This window comes from Micropterus salmoides, unplaced genomic scaffold (genome assembly GCF_014851395.1).
Source record: "Micropterus salmoides isolate LMB-PRFRI ecotype aquatic unplaced genomic scaffold, ASM1485139v1 Ms_hic_scaffold_7, whole genome shotgun sequence".
In the NCBI taxonomy this organism is placed as follows: Eukaryota; Metazoa; Chordata; class Actinopteri; order Centrarchiformes; family Centrarchidae; genus Micropterus; species Micropterus salmoides.
Genome location: NW_024044459.1, coordinates 38,120,902 through 38,142,069, shown reverse-complemented (window position 1 = coordinate 38,142,069; position 21,168 = coordinate 38,120,902). Strand labels below are relative to the sequence as shown.

The window sequence follows — 21,168 nt, the reverse complement described above, 5'->3', positions numbered from 1 at the left end:
AGTCAGTAAGTGTTTATTTTTGTTTAGAGACACTCTTGAGTTAGTTGTGTTTAACCGTGTGTCTGCAGAGTTGGGCTCGGTTTTAGAGTAATACTGACACCCACGCTACATGTTTAGGATTTCTCTTTGTTTAGCTCTTCAGGTTTAGGGGTGCTGCGCTCCCTGTGTTTGTTTTTGAGACTCCCAAAATAGAGGCTTTGTTTTCATTTTGGTTTCTGACTTAGTAATCCCGGTTTTGGAGGGATCTCTTTTTGTTATCTTCTGTTTATGTTTTCGCAGCACCCACTTGCCCAACTTTAGTTGTTTAAACCTTGTAAACTCTCGTGTGAATAAATAACTTTCCCACCGTACCTCGGTACATCTGGTTTATACGTACTTCCCTTTGTGAGCTGGGACGTAACAGTGTGTAAGAAGAGTTCAGCGGTTCTCTTAACCAGAGCAGTGCTTTTTGCTGTACAGGGTTCTCGGATCCCAACTCACGGGCCTGTTCTCAGTCAGCCGACTCCTGGTGGACCTCCATCCTCACATCCCTCCATTTCCAAATCACTTTGCATCTGTAGCGATGGTTGTTCAGTCTTGGCCACCGGTGGTCTTAACGACTGTAACGACTGTCGTCACAGCAACCAGGAACACTAACGAACCAGCGGTATCGATGACCCGGGCCAACGACCCCACTGAGGTTAAATAGCTGAGTTTCCCTGCCAGTCAGTCAGAACTGAAGAAGTCCTTTGGATGAGGGACGAAACGTCTTCCAGTATCTTCAAACAAGTCCAGTTGCCCTTGATTTTAACCTTCGTTGGAGAACTATGACCTGGATGACTGAGAATCTTCATAGACATCTTGGCATCTGTAGACACCGCCCTTGGTACAGCTAAGATTAGAGGAGATAAAGAAACCAAACAGCGGCAGCCCCCCCTCGTCCAGATTATCTGTTGCATTAAATTAAAAAAAAGACAATTTTTACTGTCCCTATTTCATAAATCATCAAAATAAAATGGATTCCTGAGCATCAAAGCTGTGTACTCTGCAGTGAGTCTATCATGTGTAGAGAGTGTGTGTCACGCTCGCTCCCAGCAGCAGCTGTGTGTTTACAGAAGTCCTTCATTCAGTGCTCTGATAACTGAAATAAGGTTTAATTACTATGTCTTCAAATTCAGCAACCTGCTACCATAGATTTCCTTTTACAGGCCTCCTGACTGCCCCTCTCTGTTTCCCACAGACGATGCAGCAACATTTTCACCTGCTAGGTTAAAATCTACCGACTCTTACTTTGGCAGTTTAATAAACTCTTTGCGGTCATCATTCATCACAACTGAAGGCTGTTCAGGTTTATTATTGTGACTCCCCCACTGTGTGTGTGTCCAGCTGTATCCTGTCACTAGTGTCCGTCCCCTCCAGCTCAGTCCAGGTCTCCTTTTGATCTGTCCAGACAATCTCTGTATGTCCACTTGTGCCCACTGTACAGTCCGTTTCCTCGTAGCTGATTAAAAACCTCAGAAGGATAAAAGTACACTTTGATTAAATAGATATTCCGCAAAATAACTCAAATAGTTTCTCAGTATCTCAGACTTTCCAATATTATTAAGAGGATGCGAGTTTATTTTATTCCCTAGGAACACAAGGCAGGGGAAAGCTCAGTTCACTCACTGATCTCGATCTTCACCTGGTTTGTGGCCATTTGGTTGCTCCTGCACTCGTTTGCAGTGGGCAGCATGAATCCAAGTTGCTCTTTCTGCCACCGTCACTGCTGACAACATTTTTGGAGAAGTTATAGAACCCCTTTGTGAACCAGTATCTGTTTAGTTTCTGGGTCATACTCCCTTTTGATACATGGCCTTTGTGTCAACTAAGCATAATGAGGAAACATACTTAGGCAGACTTCTCATCTGGGTCGTACGGCACTTTGTCAGCCTGCTCTTTTCCAAACAGCTCTCTCCTCTGGAGTTGCCCTCGTCAGTGGCAGATGTCAGTTAAACAATACATTGAGAGATTAATGTTTGTTTTGGTCCGCTGTGGCGTTCCCCTGTGAGATAAGATCCAAACCGTTAGTGTGAGCGTTACATTTACAGCATCAAGAAAAAAACTTCTCACCCCATGAGTTGTGACTCTTTTTTGCATATTTACATGCTTCTGTCAACTAACTCCGCTGCTTCTGCAGAATAGTATTAGGAAGGAAGTGGTTTAGCCACAGTTGTTACTGCAAGACCTGCTTCATTTTTAACAGTTGCTGGGTCACGTGATGCTGATCTGTCCACAAACAACTCCCTGTTTGTTAGAAGTGTCTCCTGTAAGTCTGCCCTTGGGGAGCTAGCTTCTGTTATCACTGCAAGATAATCATGCTGCAGTCCTTCATCTGGAGTTGAGAGGAGAGTAGCAGGATTTAGTACAGTGCATCTTCTAACAGTGATGTTAGACAAATCAAGCAGCACAGTGTTGTATCTCAGCCACCTGGTTGAAGAAAGATGAGATGTTTTCTGTTCAAGCAAAATCACTGACACATGTGGAACCAACAAATTAAAATCTGTAGAACCCACAATGTCACATGCTGCGATGACAGCTTTTCCAGTTTGGATGAAAAATTGGCTACTGGCCTAAGTTGTCCCACATGGTCCTGCTGCAGCACTGAAGTGACCTCCCTTCTTGTCAACTGTGAAAGGTTTGTTGTGTAAGTAACTGCAAGAAAAACCTTTGAGGCCTTCCCATGCCCAGTTTCTGCCCATGGTGCCTTAACGTTCGCATCATTTGCTCACACACCATCATTACCAAAAAGTTAATTTACCTGTTTCTTTGTCTCTGATTTTGGGATGGTCCCCTCTGCAGTGATCACATGACCCAGTAATATATATTATGAAACAGACTGCAGTTTAGATACTGTAGCTTTATGGCCATTATCAGGAAGGTGTTACATTTAGAGACATCCTTCACAAAGATTTGTTTGTCATGACTTGTTTTATCATCTGTTATCTAATTTGGCATCAGAAAAATCTGCTTTCACTACAGCAAAAATTTTTTAACACCTCACTGGAGACATGCCATGTGCCAGCCTGCTTTAAATCCTCCACCATCATCCCTGTCCTTAAAAAACCAAGCAGCACAGGACCAAACGAATACAGACCCGTCGCCCTGACCTCTGTGGTAATGAAGTCTTTTGAGCGACTTGTGCTGTCCCACCTTAAATCCATCATAGACCCACTCCTGGACCCCCTGCAGTTCGCTTACAGAGCCAAAAGGTCTGTAGATGATGCAGTAAACATGGCCCTTCATTACATATTAATATTATAATCTTTACTTATAAAGCACTTTGTGCAAAGACAAACACATAAAACAGATAACAAGTTACACAATAAAAGCAAGGAAACACTTAAGAAATTAAAAAAATAGTGAAAGGAAAATTAAATAAAAATCGACTAAAATCAGGAAAGGCTCTCCTAGAAAAGTATCTAAATCACACTGGGAGCCAGTGTGATGAAAACAGGTGATCATATTTCTTTTTTCTAGTTTGTCGGAGATCAGCTGACGGAAATGATTTGACAAAATATTTGACTGACAGACGCAGTCTTTAAGTGGGTTTAAGTACATCTGGGTGTCATCAGTGTGGAAACTGGACTGGACAGACCGAAGCCCACTACAGGAAAGGACGGGGCGGGCTGTTCTTCTAAACAGTACCAGAGATCCCCACCCAGCGCCTCAGTCTGTCTAACATGATGTTGTGATCAATGGTGTCAAAAGCAGCGCTGAGGTCCAGGAGTACAAGGACTGAGCACATGCCTTCATCAGCAGACATTCAAAGGTCATTGGTGACTTTAAGCGGAGCAGTCTTAGTGATGTGGTACTTCCTGAAACCAGATTGAAACCCCTCAAACCTTTTGATATTTTCCAGTGTGCAGAGCAGTTGTTTGACACTAGTTTTTCTAAACTTTTTGAAGTACAAGTAAATAAGCTGGAAATTTAAAGAGATAAACAGAAGTGCCTGCCTATATACAGCAGACCCAGCCTACTAGTCAGCACAGGTGCCTGCCAATCAGGTGATCAGCTTAGAAGGGCCAACAGGAAAACTCACTGTAGAACAGACCACTAAACCAAGTAAAACCAACTTTTCACTTTTGAGTAGATTTTTATACCTGAAGTTTTACTCGTAAGTAAAAGTTCAAAGTAATTGTACTTTTACGTAAATAGAATATTTTTGTATACTTTCCACGTCTGATGTTTAATAACTGATTAAAACCAACATCTGCACTCGTGTGTTCACTGTTGCTTTATCAGGGCCCTGTTTCAGAAAGCAGGCGTAACAAACTGAGCTTAACCCTGAGCTCTGAAGTTCCAGAACAGCCGATCAGAGTTAGTTCAGTCAACTCAGAATATGTTGAACTGATGGAAGCGCATGCGTGGGGATGAAAGAAATCCATCAACAATGGAGCTCCGATACTACGATTCTTCACAGCAACGGATAAATAAGGCAGAGCCTCCATTTTAAAATCGGTTGGAGCTAGAAATATGAATGAATGTTCACCAACGCAGACCAAAAAGTTGTGTTGCTGTGTGTGTCTGTCTGTCCCCCGCAGGTGTGTACGCGTGCCTGCTGAGTGACGCTGGGTGGAGCTCACAGCTGGTTCCGATCAAGGCCAATTAGTAGGCTATGTAAGCCGGGGACGGAACAAAGTGGGCTATTTATGTCAAAACGCAGGAGTGGAGAAGGATCAATACGTTTTTAACATTACATTTTATACAGTGTTGCTCAATCATTTGCCACACTGGACTTTCTCTAATGAAGGAAAAAGTTAACTCATGGAGCTGTGATTGTAAAGTCCGACCCAGTATGTTAGTCTGTTCATTATTTTTTTGCAGTAGAAAATGTGTCTATAGGATCAAACTGAAGTTTTAAACATCTGTTTTATGTTAATAAAATCTTGGCCATTATGTATTTTATGAAATGACGTCAAAACCCATTCAGACTGTAGCTAATAATGAAAAACTCACTTTTAAACTACATTTCTTTGTTTCAGCTGCACCACAGTCATCCTCACTCAGAAATATTCACATCATGTTGATAACTACGATAGGAATGTTCAATCTGTGCGACAATATCAAAGATTACTGTTCAGTGATCAGTTTTATACAGATTAGTTTAAACAGTGATTACTGCAGTAATGTAACCCACGGTGGTTCACAGAGTCAGTGTTACTATCTAGAGTTTATCTGATCTCGGTCTCAAGCAGAAAACCCGGAGTTTCCCTCATCTCAGGCTCAACATACGTAGAGTTTTCAGTAATCCCGCTTTCTGAAACAGGGCCCAGTTTAAGGCAGGACACTTTTTTCATGGAGTTGCTCTATTTGTTTCTTCTAATGGAAAGAAAACTTCTAATCTAGACCTTTAGATGGAGTTTGTTTAAGCCTACTACCCTCCATCTGTTTGCATCTGTAGATTTCTTCTAAATGAACTAAAACAAGTTAATCTGCATATTTCAAGAACAAAAAGGGGAAAAGCCATCAACTGAGGAAGTTCTGAGGTGATATGCTTTAGTTATGTTTATCCTATCCACTGCAGTGTCTTGTATGCAAATAATGAATGATAATTTATATATCAATGTGTTGATTGTGATGAGGTTATTAGACGAGCGAGAGACTCACCTCCAGAACGGATATTTTGTGTTTTTATTCAATATATTTGTTTGAAAGAGCACAAACTAAAAATATTATATACGCGTGGTGCTGCGACAACAACCCGCTGCTCAACACCAAGAAAACTAAGGGGCTCCTTGTGGACTTCAGGAGCAATGCTGACACTCATCGGGAACTGTTGCAGAAGGTGGTGAAATCCGCCCAGTGCATCGCTGCAGCCTCACTTCCTGCTATCAAGGACATCGGCAGGAAACTTTGTCTCAGGAGAGCAATAAACATTAGAGAAGACTCCTGCCACCTCGCACACAGACTGTTTGCCCTCCTGCCCTCTGGGAGGCGCTACAGCTGTCTCCCTGCTGAACTCTGCCCCCCCTTCACACACACCAGCCCCCATCCTGCATCCCCTCACATTCACACTCACCATCCTCCCCTGGACTGAACCAGCTACACTTACCTCAGTGACACTGCCATCATGGACTTTGACACCACTGCACTATTAACTGCACCTTCCATCTGAGCATATTGCACTACTGTACATTCTGTATCTACTCTAAATCAGGGGTCAGCAAATAAGTCAGACATCCGGCCAATTTTTAAGTCAAATTATTTCAAATCCTTGCGTACCTGTGTGCATGTTTAGCTCAGTCGGTACTGTGTGGGAGTCCCGTTAGGAAGGTTGATTCCAACTAACTGTGGGTATTTCTTGTCTTGTTCTTTATTAAAAAGGACACTTTTGCACATGCTCACGATAAAGCATGTGCTGCAGTTTGTGTTCGTCCCAGCGCTGGATCCACATTCATAAACCTGGACGCCTATTTTCATTTCCCTGAGGAAATTCAGGGAAATCCAATCACACGTTTACTGACAGCTTTTTCAGAGGGTGTCATGCAAGCCAGAGACTCTTCTGAATGTCCTTCAGAACTCTTCAAAGTAAAAGCTCTCAATAAACTTGTCATAAAGCATTGCTGCACAAAAAGTTGTCACACTTTTATTTTGGAGGCACAATCACTTAGGAGGAAGTGATTGTGTGAGTAACTATCTGTCATGACCGAGATCTGTTTCAGCACCAGCTGCTATCAATTTATTGATTTTTTATTTTTCTGCTATCAAAGCCGTGGGCCAGATATTATTGATTATTGCCGACCACTGCTGTAAATCATTCCCTTGCACTACTGTACATACTAATAATTCATACTGTACTGCCACAGTCATAACCTGTACCTACCTGTATCAATAGACATTCATGTAGACATTTATATTTATCTATCATTCATACCTTGCACTTTGTATACTAATGTATCGTGTTCTATTCAATTATTGCTTAAGCACTTCTGGTTAGATGCTATTTGCCTTTTTCTTGCTTTGGACCAGTGACATGTGCAATGACAACAAAGTTGACTCATACATAATAGTATACTCAAAAAAAAAAAACATCCCAGGAAAGAGAGCACATTCTCTTGAGGAAGAAAAAGGGCAGGCGCTGAAGCCCCTTTTGGTGTCTTTGTGTGCACATGCTGCTAGTTAATCACGTTCCATGCTCCGTGGTTTGCACCTGTGAAAGCTTTTAGGCATTTATTTTAGGCGAAGTAAAATAATTTTCATGTAAACCACATTGGACCTGGTCAAGATCAAAAACCAGCTCTCAAATCTGGACGAGGTTGTCCCAGAGAGGCTAAATCTTTTTTAAACAGTTTCGGATTTGTGAAACTTTTACTTTATTTGTGAAAATACAAAACAGGGAGAATTCACTGCTTTTCTTTTACAGCGAGTAGCCTGGCGACAATAATGCTAAACAAGCTCTGGGCTCTGCACGGAGCTCAGTCAGAATCAGAATGAGGTTTATTGCCATTTTCACATACGAAGAAACAAATATAGAAATATAAATATAGATAAACTAAAGTCATCAAAAATGTGCAAGTATAGGCTACAAAATATTACAATACTACTTTACTAACTTTTTCTGTTATGTTTTCTAATAATTATACAAATGGAAAAACTGTATAGAGTTAACTGTTAAGTATGTTTGGTTTGTGTGGGTTGCAGGTGGTGAGTCACTGCATTTGTGGTTCCCTTTTCCTTGTTTTATTCTGTTGGGCGTGACTTCAGTGAAAGGCTGCACTCATGTAATTGCTCATAGCTCCTCCCTTCAAGAGAGGAAATGACGAATAAGGGAATTGAGAAGAACCCCATGTCGTCTTCACCTGCACACAGTGTAAGCACGTTGTGCAACAGTCATAATTGTCCGTGCGAAACAAATTATTCTAATTTCTCGATAAATCGTTTCAGCCCTAGTCTAAGTGGGGCCTACACTATATTCCAATTTCTAGGCTGTGCCAGTTTCAGTCCAAGCCCCTCGCCCCTCACAAACTAAAAAGTAACGCTGAAACTAATAAATCTAAACTAAAACTAAACTAGCAAACCCACATTAAAAACTAATTAAATCTAAACTGGAAACAAATAGTAAGATGAAATAAAAATATAAACTAATCCAAAACTAAAATAACTTTGCTCAGGAAATGGAATAATGAGTGTTTTTCCTGTTTCCTGAATGTCTCCATTCTGCAGAGATGTATTTTAAAAAACCCGGGAAACTATGTTTTAAAGAATCTTCTGGTTTTTAATGTGGACCTGTTCTTATGTGGGTTAGGTACTTGAAAGAAAAGCAGTGAAATTTCCCTTTTTATTTAAGTTAAATAGCATAAAGGTTTTATAGATATTAATGTGTTACAGACTGGGTTAAGCCTTTCACAACAGTAAGAGGAGCACAACACAGAGGATCAATCACTCAGCAAAGTCACTTAACTTTCCTCCTAACTGCAGAACTGGAAGCTAAATTCAGCAGCAGCACAGTGAGCAGAGTCCTACCTGAGCTCCAGAGCAGCAGCAGCAACAGGTAGTCCATGTCCAGGTAGACCGGCCCGCTGGCTGTCCGCCTGCTCTCATCATCACACGGGCCGTCCTCAGTCTAGATATGGCTACAGAGAGGAAGTTCACTGCAGCTGCACGTTTGACCAGTGGGTCAGTTTACATCAAGTGGCGTCCAGCAGCAGAGGCGTTGTTATCCTTGCGGATGTCACTGAAACACAGACCTGAAACATTCAGACAGTCAGAGAAACAAACTGTTTACAAGAGAAAAGTAAAATAGAAATGAATATATAAAAAGCTAAAACGAGCTAAAAACAGGACTAAACATGACGTCATCATCCACCAGTGACCAGACGAGCTCATCATACAAACACACCTGCTGTTCATCAGCTCCTGAAACTGAAAGCTCTCTAAAAGTCGGGCTTTTCGCAGCGAGGTGACCCCTTCCTACATCAGACACAGACGGACAGCAGCTCCTACCCAAGATGGGTTTTTTTGGACGTGAGTGGTGTTGAATAAAAGACCAGTGCCTCCAGTTTACAGCTAATCAGACAAAAGAAAATTTAGTTAACTTGTGTCTTGACTCATGAGCTACTAGCTAATGTAATAAGCTAGCTAAAGTAATTTATCATGGCCATACAGGCTCTCATACTTTAGGCCTGCCTAATAGACACCACAGCTGAATACCTATACTATAAAACTGGATATAATTGATATGCACAGTAGGCAAATTCAAATGTTCTAGTTTGCATACATTTAACTACAGTGAAAACATAACTAAAGCATTTCACCACAGAACTTCCTCAGTTAATGACTTCCATCCGCTGAAATGTTGTTTAAATATGCAGATTCCACAGCATTCTATTCATTTAGAAGAAATCTACAAATGCACACAGATGGAGAGTAGTAGGCTAAAAATAAAATCCATCTAAAAAAGGTGCATTTACAAAGTTTTCTTTCCATTAGAGTGAAAGAAGACATGGAAGCAAAATACAGTTCACATCTTAACATCTTAAAATTCAAATTGACCATTCCATGAAAAAAAGTGTCCTGCCTGAAACAGTAAATTCATCATTTTGATGTTAGGCTCCCCATTTAATAACTATCTGTTCTATTAGTTTGTTGTATGCTGATAGATCTTTACCTGATACACACAGGCCTCCCTCAAATGTGAAAATAAGTTCTTGTCCTGTGTGAGTGTGACAAACCTCAGATCGAAATCCAGGGGAGGAGAGGTAAGTACAAGTATAAATGTGGCAATGGATAAACACAAACACAAAGGTAGCGATAGCCGCACAGCACCTGATGCACATGGTGCAAACAAAACAGTAAATCACACTACCCTTAACCACAGGACTTCCACTGTCGCCACTGTCGGTTCATCCAGCAGCTCACAGTTGGTCCTCGTGGTCCAACAACTGCACTGACTCGACTGTCTCTGCTGACTACCACACGCTCACTGCAGACTCCCAAGCGGTAGACACCGTTTCTCTTACTGCAGACCACCATATCCTCCCACTCAGCAGCTTCCTGCTCCAGCCCTCGACTCTCCACTGATTAGGAGAGAGGAATCAGCCGCGCTCCTCCAGCATTGGGGGCGGGGAAAGGTCCTGCCTAGGCCAGAGAAGAAAACACACAGAACATCCCACATACACATGAACGGCCCTCGGGTCGTAACAGTGAGTTTGCACAAGCAGTAAGTGTAGTTATAAAAGCAATAATAATGACTATATGAAAGTTAAATATATTCAGCCAATTCAGTATTCAGCTTTTTTGACTTGAGCCCCTGCCTCCAAAAATGTTTGTGCACACGCCTGACTGCAGCACCCCCATGTAGGATTCTCCACTGTGAGTGAGCTGTTTGCTTCTTTAAAGGAGGTTTAGGCTTCACAGTGTTACTGACACCAAGTTTCTCCAACCACACCGGGTCCTTTCTACCATCCTACCTGTTCTTACAGAACACTGTAACACCTAGAGATCATGTTACCAGTCACAGTGTGCACATCTGAATGTTTCCTCTGTTCTCTGGATGGCACTGTGGTCAGATACAGCTAGGTCGATGCATTGCAGCTGGGAGGGAGTAGTAACAGTGGAGCACACCAGATCCAGTGTGTGACCTTTGGTGTGAGTGGGACCTTTGACGTGCTGAATGATGTTGAGGCAGTCCAATAGTGACAGGAAATCAGCAGCAAAGGGACAGCTGTTAAAGTCCACATGGATATTTAAGTCTCCGAGCGGGAGTGTGGATGGAGACGTGGAGCAGATGGAGATGAGTAGCTCTGATAGCTCGGCCATGAAGATGGTGGAGGTTTTTGGGGGCGATAAACAAGGACCACTTGGAGCTGTACAGACCCAGCCAATGTGAAACGAAGACACTCAAATAAGGTGATGTTAGGCACAGGAAGTTCTTTCACTGGGATGTCAGCTTGGTGGACAACAGCCAGACCACCACCACAGCCCGTAGAGCGAGGCTTCTGTATGTACGCCTGGTGGGGTGGCTTGGTTGAGTGTCATAAAATCCTGCTGATTTTGCCAAGTTTCTGTTAAGCAAAGAAAATCCATTTTCCATTTTCAGAACAACCTGGAGCTTAACACACTGAAAACTGTGGAGATGACCGTGGACTTCAGGAGGAGCCCCCCCCCCCCCACTCTGCCCCCCATCACCATACTCAACAGCCTTGTCCTTCAGGTTTCTGGGTTCCACTATATCCCAGGACCTGAAGTGGGAGCCCCAACATGGACACCATCATCAAGAAGGCCCAGCAGAGGATGTACTTCCTGCGTCAGCTCAGGAAGCTCAACCTGTCTAAGGACCTGCTGATCCAGTTCTACACAGCCATCATCCAGTCTGTTCTCTGTACCTCCATCACTGTCTGGTTTGGATCTGCCACCAAAAAGGACAGGAGCAGACTACAACAAGTCAAGCCGTAACTCTGATGAACAGCTGATTTGTGACTCAGTGTCAGGAACAGTTCCTGTACAATAACCCAGTAACTCTGCCTCTAATCAGCACCTGTTTATTGGTTACCATTTATTTTTTATTCACCATCCTCTATTTCAGTGCTGTTCATAGTATCACGTCATATTGTCATATTGTATATACATCCTTTGCACTATGCTCCATCGCACTGTCTACATATGTACATGTATGCATGTATGTGTATGTGTACCTGTATATCTCATCCACCTCCGACATGTACATAATAATGATAATATTTTTCTCCTGCATACTTTGCACTCTACTCACTGCACTACTGGTCAATATGTCAATATTGTGTATGTTGTCTACACTGTAGCCTGTGTGTGATTTATTTTATCATTGTGTTTTTGTATTATTGTATGAGTAAGCACATCGTGAGCAATGTACAATCCTGAGTCAAATTCCTTGTATGTGTACAAATACCTGGCAATAAAGCTGATTCTGATTCTGATAGTCCTGATCCTTCCCACCTGTGTTGCTCCCACCTGCTCTTTTGAGCACCTTGTGTTGTCCCACATTAAATCCATCATAGACCCACTCCTGGACCCCCTGCAGTTCGCCTACAGAGCCAACAGGTCTGTAGATGATGCAGTAAACATGGCCCTTCACTACATCCTCCAGCACCCGGACTCCCCAGGAACCTCCAGCAGGATCCTGTTTGTGGACATCAGCACTATCATCCTGGCCCTCCCAGGACCTCAAGTGGGAGCTGAACATCACCTCCCTCATCAAAAAGGCCCAGCAGAGGATGTACTTGGATGGTGCACTTCTACACCGCCATCATTGAGTCCATCCTCACCTCCTCCATCACCATCTGGTACGCTGCTGCCACTGCAGGCTGCAGAGAAGGTGATTGGCTGCAATCTTCCATCACTTCAGGACCTGTACGCCTCCAGGACTCTGAGGCGAGCAGGAAAGATTGCAGCTGACTCCTCCCACCCCGGACACAAACTGTTTCAGACTCTCCCCTCTGGCAGGAGGCTGCGGTCCATCAGGACATCAAGACATCGCCACAAAAACAGCTTCTTCCCATCTGCAGCTAGCCTCATTAACAAGACCCAGGTCCCCGACTTACACTGCACTGTAACTTTTACTGTCCTGTTTTCTTTTTCTGTGTTTTTAGCTTTTTACCATTGATTTTAAGTAAATATTTCCATTTAACTCTTTTCACCCTGATTGTAACACTGTAACTTTTATTATTTTTCCCTGTTGCTTTTATGTTTTGTAGCACCTTATCACTAAAGCAAATTCCTTGTATGTGTAAAACTACTTGGCAATAAAGCTCCGTCTGATTCTGATTCCACTTTTCAACCTTCCTGTCAGAGAGGTTTGAATTGAACACAGACCTTCATTTCCTGTTATTTCCATTTACAAACTGTTGCTGCTATCAAGAACGACACCAAGACTCCTGCCACTGTCACTGACAGCCAGGGAAGGAAAGACACACTCACATTCATCATCCCATTGGTCTTCAGCAAACCTCTGAGGACTTCTGGCAGGGAAGCACAGACCTCCTCCGCCAGCCTGAGCAGCAGTCTGCTGGATCTGATGCTGATGAGGGACGGAGGTCTTCATGAGGTGGCCCAGCTTCACACAGCCCGGCTCTCTCAGTCTGGATCTCAGGCTGACAGAAGACAGAACCTGAGAGCTGATCCAGCAGTTCCCAAACAGCCACATCCCTGTTGTCCTCACAGCTTCCTGCTGGAAGGTGAACACCTGCCACCTGTAGGACAGACAGGTGAGCCAGACCAGTTTGTCCAGAACTGGGCTGAAGCAGGAACAAGTTTGTTTGTTGGTCATATCCTAAGCACCCAGCCCTGCTCAGCTGCAAACAGGCAGTGTCTGTCCACAGCAGGCCAAAGCTGGACAGCTGTCTCTGAGCCGTCTGTCCACCAGGCCCTGTCCTCCCTCTATCAGTCTGAGCGAAAGTATTGATTTATGATCTTTTCCTGACCAAGTGGTTTTGGTGCCTAAACCTAACCAAACTGTTATGTTAACCACTAGTTTTATGTTGAAAGTCTAACCAGACACTGCACGTTTATTCTTGCCCTTCATGTACAGAAACAACGCTAAAGAGTACCCAGGGCGTTCAAAAAGCGACACCAAGGGGTCTTCACAAAGATCAAACTCAGGAGGACATTTAAGCCTATTAAACCGGGTAGCCATCATACCTCCGTCTCCTTACAGAGCGATGACTGATAACCATCTCATCCTTTTTTAATTACAGACAGTTTCTGGTAATTGTCATAGTTGTGAGAACCTTCACATTTTCTCTCTGGTCAATGCAAAGCGCTCACATACAAAGAAAACAACATTTTCCAGCTCTAGTAAATAAACACTGTTGACCTGATTAATGTCAGGGCTGGGGAGAAGCTAACATCAGCTGCCAAGACCACCTCCTCTGATCTGCTAGCAATGGCTCAAGACTGGGAGCTGAAAATCGACCTGGGGACACAACTGAAGTTCCCAGAAACTTCTGCCACAACAATGTTAAGGCCAGACATGTTGCTGATCTCTGAACCCTCCAAGCAGAACCTCCTGCTAGAACTCACGGTTCCCCTGTGGTGTTCAATAAGGGCCAATGTTTTTTTTCTCCAGGAATTTATTATGTCACACTGAAGTTGACCTTGTGGGTAAAAAATGTTATCACTTCATCGTTATATCCTGTTAAACATCTATTGTGATCGTTGTGTGTATCGTTGTGGTCTATTCTCGTCTTGTCTTCTTGTCACAAGATTGCTGACGTAATCTGTAGCCACCTGTCTGAAGCTCCGTCTTACACCAAACTCTTATCCAGTTTTAATCCAGTCTTCTTCGTTACATTTTTTATATCCTTTTTATTAAACTTAAGTTTTTAACTTAAGTTTTACGTGGGTTAAGGATTTTAATCATCCGACATGGATTTTAAGCTAGATGACCGTGAAAACGCGATCAACGCTACTGACCACAACAAAGCTCCGGTGACTATGCAAGCCGAGATAACTCTGCCCCTTGAGGACTGCTCACTCCTTAAGAAAGCGAACAAGAAGATTGTTGACCTTATGGAAGACATCCGACGACTTTCAGAGGAACTCAAAGAGAAAGATTCCCTGCTGACTGGCTTTATGGATGTGGCTTCAGTACAAGCCAAACAGATTGTTTCTCTTGGCCCAACTGCTAACATCCAGGACACCGTGTTTTGGGACCCCTCTAGTCTTCCCAGGCTTTCATCCTGCTCGACTCCGAAGCATCAGTCAACCTGGGCTGAAGTGGTGGTCCGCGGCTGCAAGAGAGGCTCGGACGGGGCTGCCTCTCCTCCGGATATCGGCCTCTCCAACCGCTATGCAGCCTTGTCTAACGACACTCCGGTCCAAGTCTCTGCGGCTTCAAGTCTCCCTGATACGGATCTCTTTTGGCGCACAGTGCCTGCCGACACTGTTGCATCTCCTCCACTACATCTCCTGCACTGGGCCGCCGGTCTGCCGCCGGGCCTGATCGGCGGCCGTCATCCCGGTCAAAAACCTCCGCTTCCCGACGTAGGATCCTGAAGGAGGCTGTGCTCAGACGCTCCGGAGGCCGTCTCTGCCCTGCACCGTCGGGTAGCCCTTCTCTCAGGTCTGTTACTGCTACTCCAACACAACACTCGGCAGCTCACACACTCCATCCTCAGTCCACACGCAGTGTTGAAGCAGATTCTGCTCAGTCCTGCTCTGGAACCACACAACCAGCATCTCCTCGTCCCCTTTTCTCCCCAACCACACTAATAATTGGTGACTCCATAACCAGAAACATCCGTTTCTTTAAAAAAACACCAGGACCTAATGCCGTCGCTCCCGTCCTCCATCACAAGAGTGATAGTCCATGTCGGAACAAATGACACAGCTCTTCGGCAGTCTGAGCTGACAAAATCAGATTTTAACCGTCTTCTTAACTTTTTAAAGCAGTGTGGAAAGTCCGTTTTTATCTCTGGTCTCATTCCCACATTCGGTCGCGGTGCTGGCCGCTTCAGTAGACTCCTTGGCCTCCACGACTGGCTCCAGTCCGCCTGCAGGGCTCACCGTGTGTGTTATGTGGATAATTTTAATATTTTCTGGCAAAGAATGTCTCTTTTTAAGACAGACGGACTTCACACAAACAAACGGGGCTCAGAGATGTTAGCTGCGCACATACAGCATGTGGTGCGGTCCACACATGACTTACGTGAATGACTAATCATTCATGCAGCACACCTGGACACACCACCGCTCACTGAACAGATCTCTGCCTCACTGCCACAAACAACTGTCTCCACCTGCTGGCATGTAAAGCCGTCTGCTCCCAGCGCTGTTCCAAAGACTTCTATTCCTGTCATCATCACGCATAGACCAGTAAACCGAAATGTGCACATCCCACACAGAAATAATAATAATCTCTTAAGGATTAGGACAACTGCATCAACTCCAGCACCTAGAACAAACTCATTTAAAATGGCTCTCTTCAATGTGAGATCACTTTCAAGTAAGACTTTTATCTTAAATGATTTTATCTTGTCTGCAAATCTAGATTTTATGTTTTTAACTGAATCCTGGTTGCAAATGAATGACTATAGCCAGCTAGCTGAACTGTGTCCGCCTCAATATGATTGTTTTAGTCAACCGAGGGTCAGTGGTCGTGGTGGTGGGCTAGTGAGCGTGTATAGGAAAAATAAAATGTCATCAAGTACGCTGTGATGAATTTAACTCCTTTGAAGTTCTCGCTCTTAAAGTTGGAGGGCTGCAACCTATCATATTTGTTATAATTTATCGCCGCCCAAAACCGCCTGGAGGATTTTTATCAGAACTTCCTGAATTTCTATCTACTCTGGTTTTAAATTATGACAGAATTGTTCTTTGTGGCAATTTTAATATTCATGTTGATGACCCCAACAATGTTAATGCAACTGACTTTTTAAATATGGCCACTTCTTTTAACTTCAAACAACATGTCAGAGGGCAAACACATAACCGTGGTCGTACACTGGACTTGGTTTTTACCCTGGGTGTCAGCATTTCCTCTGTGGAATTAGTGGACATGACCATATCTGACCACAGATGTATTGTTTTTAGCTGTGATTCGCCTGTTACTCATGCCGCCTCACCAAGCTCCGTGTGTTCTCGCATCTTTAATGAACAAAGTGTTTCAAAGTTTTGCGCATTCTTTCAGAGCCAAAGCCAACACCTGTCTGATTCCAACACCAACAATCTGGTCGATCACTTCAATCATATCTGCTTGTCGTCACTAAATATTACTGCTCCTCTAAAGGTTAGGCCTACGTCTAAAGCTAGTAAGCAACCCTGGATAAATGACAGCATTCGCAGCCTAAAAAGGGAATGCAGGAAAGCAGAGCGCAGATGGAAAAAATCCAATCTCCAAGTCCATTACCTCAGTCTGAAGGATTTATTAATTAACTACAATAACATGGTTAAGGATGCGAGAACACACTATTTGTCTGAACTCATTACTACACATAAACACAATCCCACGTTTCTGTTTAAGACTGTGGATCAGCTGGTAAACCCAACCCCTCCTTGTGTCTCAGCTGGAAGTAATGATGACTGTGAATTGTTTTTATCTTATTTTATCAATAAGGTGGTGTCAATCAGAGCCTCTATTACCCCCGCGGCCTCTTACTCAGAGGTTCCTCACCAGCAACAAGAGACTTTTAAGCAGTTTACACAAATAACACAACAGTAACACAAATGAGAGTGTCCTCCATCCCACTTGATGTAATACCTACAAAGTGTTTACTGAAAGTAATGGATTCTGTTGGGGCCCCATTTGATCTCTGTTTTCAACAGCTCCCTATCTACTGGTTGTGTCCCTGATTATTTTAAAACGGCTTGCGTGAACCCACTTTTAAAGAAACCTGGTTTAGATCCCTCCCTCCCACATAATTTTAGACCAATTTCAAAACTGCCTTTTATTGCAAAGATTCTAGAAGGAATTGTGTCCAAACAGCTGCTCACTGTGCTGGAAAATTACAAATTATTTGAAAAGTTTCAGTCTGGTTTTAGCACAGCACTGAGACTGCCCTGCTTAAAGTCACCAATGACCTTTTAATGTCTGCTGATGAAGGCATGTGCTCAGTCCTTGTACTCCTGGACCTTAGCGCTGCTTTTGACACCATTGATCACAACATCATGTTAGACAGACTGAGGCGCTGGGTGGGGATCTCTGGTACTGCCCTAGAATGGTTTTCATCCTACCTGTCAAATAGGAAGTTTTGCGTGTCTGTAAACAACTATGTCTCCTCGTTCTGTCCAGTTAAATATGGTGTGCCTCAGGGGTCAGTCTTAGGACCCATTTTGTTTTCCTTGTATCTGCTTCCCCTTGGACATATTATCCATAAACATGGCATTTCTTTTCATATTTATGCTGATGACACACAAATATACTTGCCCGTCAGATCCACAGACCCTGGAATGCTGAGTTCACTTAACAACTGCCTTTGTGAAGTTAAAAAATGGATGTCAAATAATTTCCTCCAGCTGAACTCAGACAAAACAGAAATCCTGGTCATTGGGTCCCAGCAGATGGCAAAACAAATACTGCCATCTGCTGGTTCCCTAGTAAATCACATTAAGCCTGTGGCAAAGAACCTTGGTGTTTGGTTTGATAGTAATTTAAATTTCGAGCAGCACACCACAAAGCTTGTTCAATCATGTTTTTATCAACTTAGAAATATAGCAAAAATTCGATCTATGATAACTTTTAAGGACACAGAGACCATTTTACACGCCTTCATCTTATCACGCCTGGATTATTGCAACAGCCTTTTCACCTGTTTAACCCAAAAATCTATTGATCGACTCCAGACTGTCCAGAACTCAGCTGCCAGGCTTTTAACCAGAACAAAGAAATATGACCACATTACTCCTATTTTAGCTTCATTACACTGGCTCCCAGTATGTTTTAGAATTGACTTTAAAATTCTATTGATCACTTTTAAAGCTCTTCATGGCCTCTCGCCTTGTTATATTTCTGACCTTTTAGTCCCATACGCACCAGCACGTACCTTGAGATCCTCGGGCAGAGGTCTGTTGTCTGTTCCAGAGTCTCGACTGAAAACTAAAGGGGACAGAGCGTTTGCTGTCAGGGCCCCGAGGCTCTGGAACAGCCTGCCCGAGGAAATCAGGTCGGCTGAGTCAGTGAACTCTTTTAAGTCCCTTCTTAAAACATACTTTTATAGGAGAGCCTTTCCCGATCTTATTTGACTTTATTTTATCCCTTTTATTTTATTGTATTTTACTAATTTTATATTAATCTGTATTTTAGTCTTTTCAATGTTTTCATGCTCTTATCTTATTTTGTATTATTCTTTACACTTGTTAAAGCACTTTGTAACTTGTTTTTGAAAAGTGCTCTACAAATAAGGATTATTATTATTATTATGTGTGTGAAAATTTGTCATAATTACAGCATCAGTTCTGGAGTTAAAACATTTTTAAGTTCATTTAGAGGTCACAGTGACCTTTGACCCCCAAACTCTAATCAGTTCATCATCGAGTCAAGTCATCAAGTGGACGTTTGTGCTGAGGACGGACGGATGGAAAGAGATGCTGAAAACACAGTCTCATAGTTTATTTAAGTGCTTTTATTGTCTTTTGAACACAGCAAATAAGCTTAAAGCAAAAAGACTAACATGCTGTTGGTTTTGCTATTTTCATGTTGAGAGTAATAAAATGTTTCTAATGTAATCTAATAATTCCAGCTGGATTGTTTAAAGGGAACATCAGTATAAACGTGTAAAATCCTGGACTGAGCTGTTGGTGGGTTGTGTGGCAGCTGAGATGATCCTTGGAGGTCCTACTCTGCTCCCTGAGCTCCTTCCTCTTCAGTCGGCCCTCCTTCAGCTGCAGAAACACCCACGGTAAACCTATTCAGTACAATGTCGTTCTGCCTGCCCGGCATCTGCCCCCTGCAGGGCTGGAGAGACATGACAGCACACATGCGAGTTAGTGCATCACTCCTCCTCTTCTTCAGTAAACACAGACCGAGTGCTTCATCTCAGTCCTCTGAACAACAGAAATGTGTCAGTACCTCACTAAAGAAACAAAGGGCAGCAGTCACCAACACCAACACCAACATAAACAGCAACAGCAGAGTCAGCATCAGGACCCCTTGGAATCGATGAATTCTGGGATCTGATCAAACACATGGACAGTCATCACATCACACACCATCATGAGTCCATCAGCTCCCATTAAACACAAACTGTAGAGACCTGAAATCTCCTAAACCACTTCAACATGGAGCTGTGGGATTCTGTCCGTCAGTAATCTCTATCAACAGATATCTGAACGCAGAGTCCGGAGGCAGGGGACCAGGTTTTGGTATCGGCACAGTTCTGGTTTCTGTTTATAGTCTGACCAATCAGGTTTGAGCGGGCTTTGGTTGCATGAAGGTAAACAGTCTGTACAGAGCAAAAGAGACGGAAAGCATCAGCCCAAATGAACTCTGGGAACCCATCAGCTATCATCTGACGGTGACTTAACTTTTTAATAATGTATTAAATACAGTGTTGGGCAGTAATGCGTTAATGTAATATTATTACTTTTCCCAGTAATTAGTAGTGTAACTAATTACTTTTCTAAAACAGTAATATTATTACAGTTCCTAATGAAAGTAAAGTAGTACTGAACGCACCGTCCTTGATTTGACTCCACGACTGCGCTGCAGGTCAGCGGAACCAGACCTTATGTTGTTCAAGTCAGCGGATAGCCAAAAACTAAAGGTAGAATGGAGAATGAGCGAGAGAGGAAACACAGACCAAGTGCTTCATCTCACACACTACTAATGGACACAAACACATATGAGACACTGAGACGAGACCCAACCAGCGGATACAAGAAAAAAGGCCATAGAATGTCTACAACAGTTACAGAAGGACAACACCATCACCCGTGAACAATATTACCGTTTGTATCCTGGAGAAGCCATTCCATGCATTTACGGACTACCCAAGATACACAAAGAAGGAGCCCCACTCAGGCCGATTATCAGCAGCATCAACTCGGTCACCTACAACATTGCCAAACACATTTCTACCATCTTAGCTCCATTGGTGGGAAACACGCCTCACCACATCCAAAACTCTATTGACTTTGTAAACAAAGTTCGAGGACTAAAACTGGATCCAGATGAAACCATGGTATCCTATGACGTGACTTCTTTGTTCACCTGCATCCCCACCATAGAGGCAGTAGAAACCGTTAGGAAACGGCTAACACAAGACAACACCCTGGACAACAGAACCAGACTCAGCCCTGACCAAATCTGCAAATGACTCGACCTCTGTCTAAACACCACCTATTTCCAGTACAACGGTGGATTCTACAGACAGAAGCATGGCTGTGCCATGGGCTCACCGGTATCCCCGATTGTGGCAAACATCTACATGGAAGAAGTGGAGAGTAAAGCCCTCAACTCCTTCAGAGGAATAGCACCGAGCCACTGGTACAGATATGTGGACGCTGTGCAAGCTAGGGGTCATGAGAACCCTGCACCACAGAGCGGAAAACATACCAACAAGCGCCCAAGCCAGAGAGAAGGAACAGAAGCACCTGAAGGGGGCACTTACAGCCTGTGGAGACCCTAAATGGACCTTTGTCAAAACAGCCACAAGATCCAAGAAGAACAAAACTACAGGGGAGGAGGAAAGAAAGTCAAACGCAACAACATTGTGATTCCATACGTGTCTGGAGTAT

The 21,168-nt window shown here is 43.3% G+C and overlaps 1 protein-coding gene and 1 long non-coding RNA gene across 4 annotated transcripts in view; both read right to left on the bottom strand.

The window, feature by feature from the left end:
- The window catches only part of LOC119892346 (scavenger receptor cysteine-rich type 1 protein M130-like), an 87,191-nt gene that overhangs the window by 41,278 nt on the left and 24,745 nt on the right, over positions 1-21,168 (bottom strand). The window lies entirely within an intron of this gene.
- Positions 767-10,009, bottom strand: LOC119891624. Of its 3 annotated transcripts, XR_005442467.1 has the most exons (6): positions 9,827-10,009; positions 8,861-9,027; positions 8,485-8,708; positions 1,870-2,023; positions 1,648-1,747; positions 767-1,492 (listed from the first exon to the last, which is right to left on the bottom strand). It is a non-coding gene; the product is annotated as an uncharacterized LOC119891624 (long non-coding RNA). The 3 variants fall into 3 exon arrangements; XR_005442466.1 differs by having other exon boundaries at positions 1,648-2,023; XR_005442468.1 differs by having other exon boundaries at positions 1,664-2,023.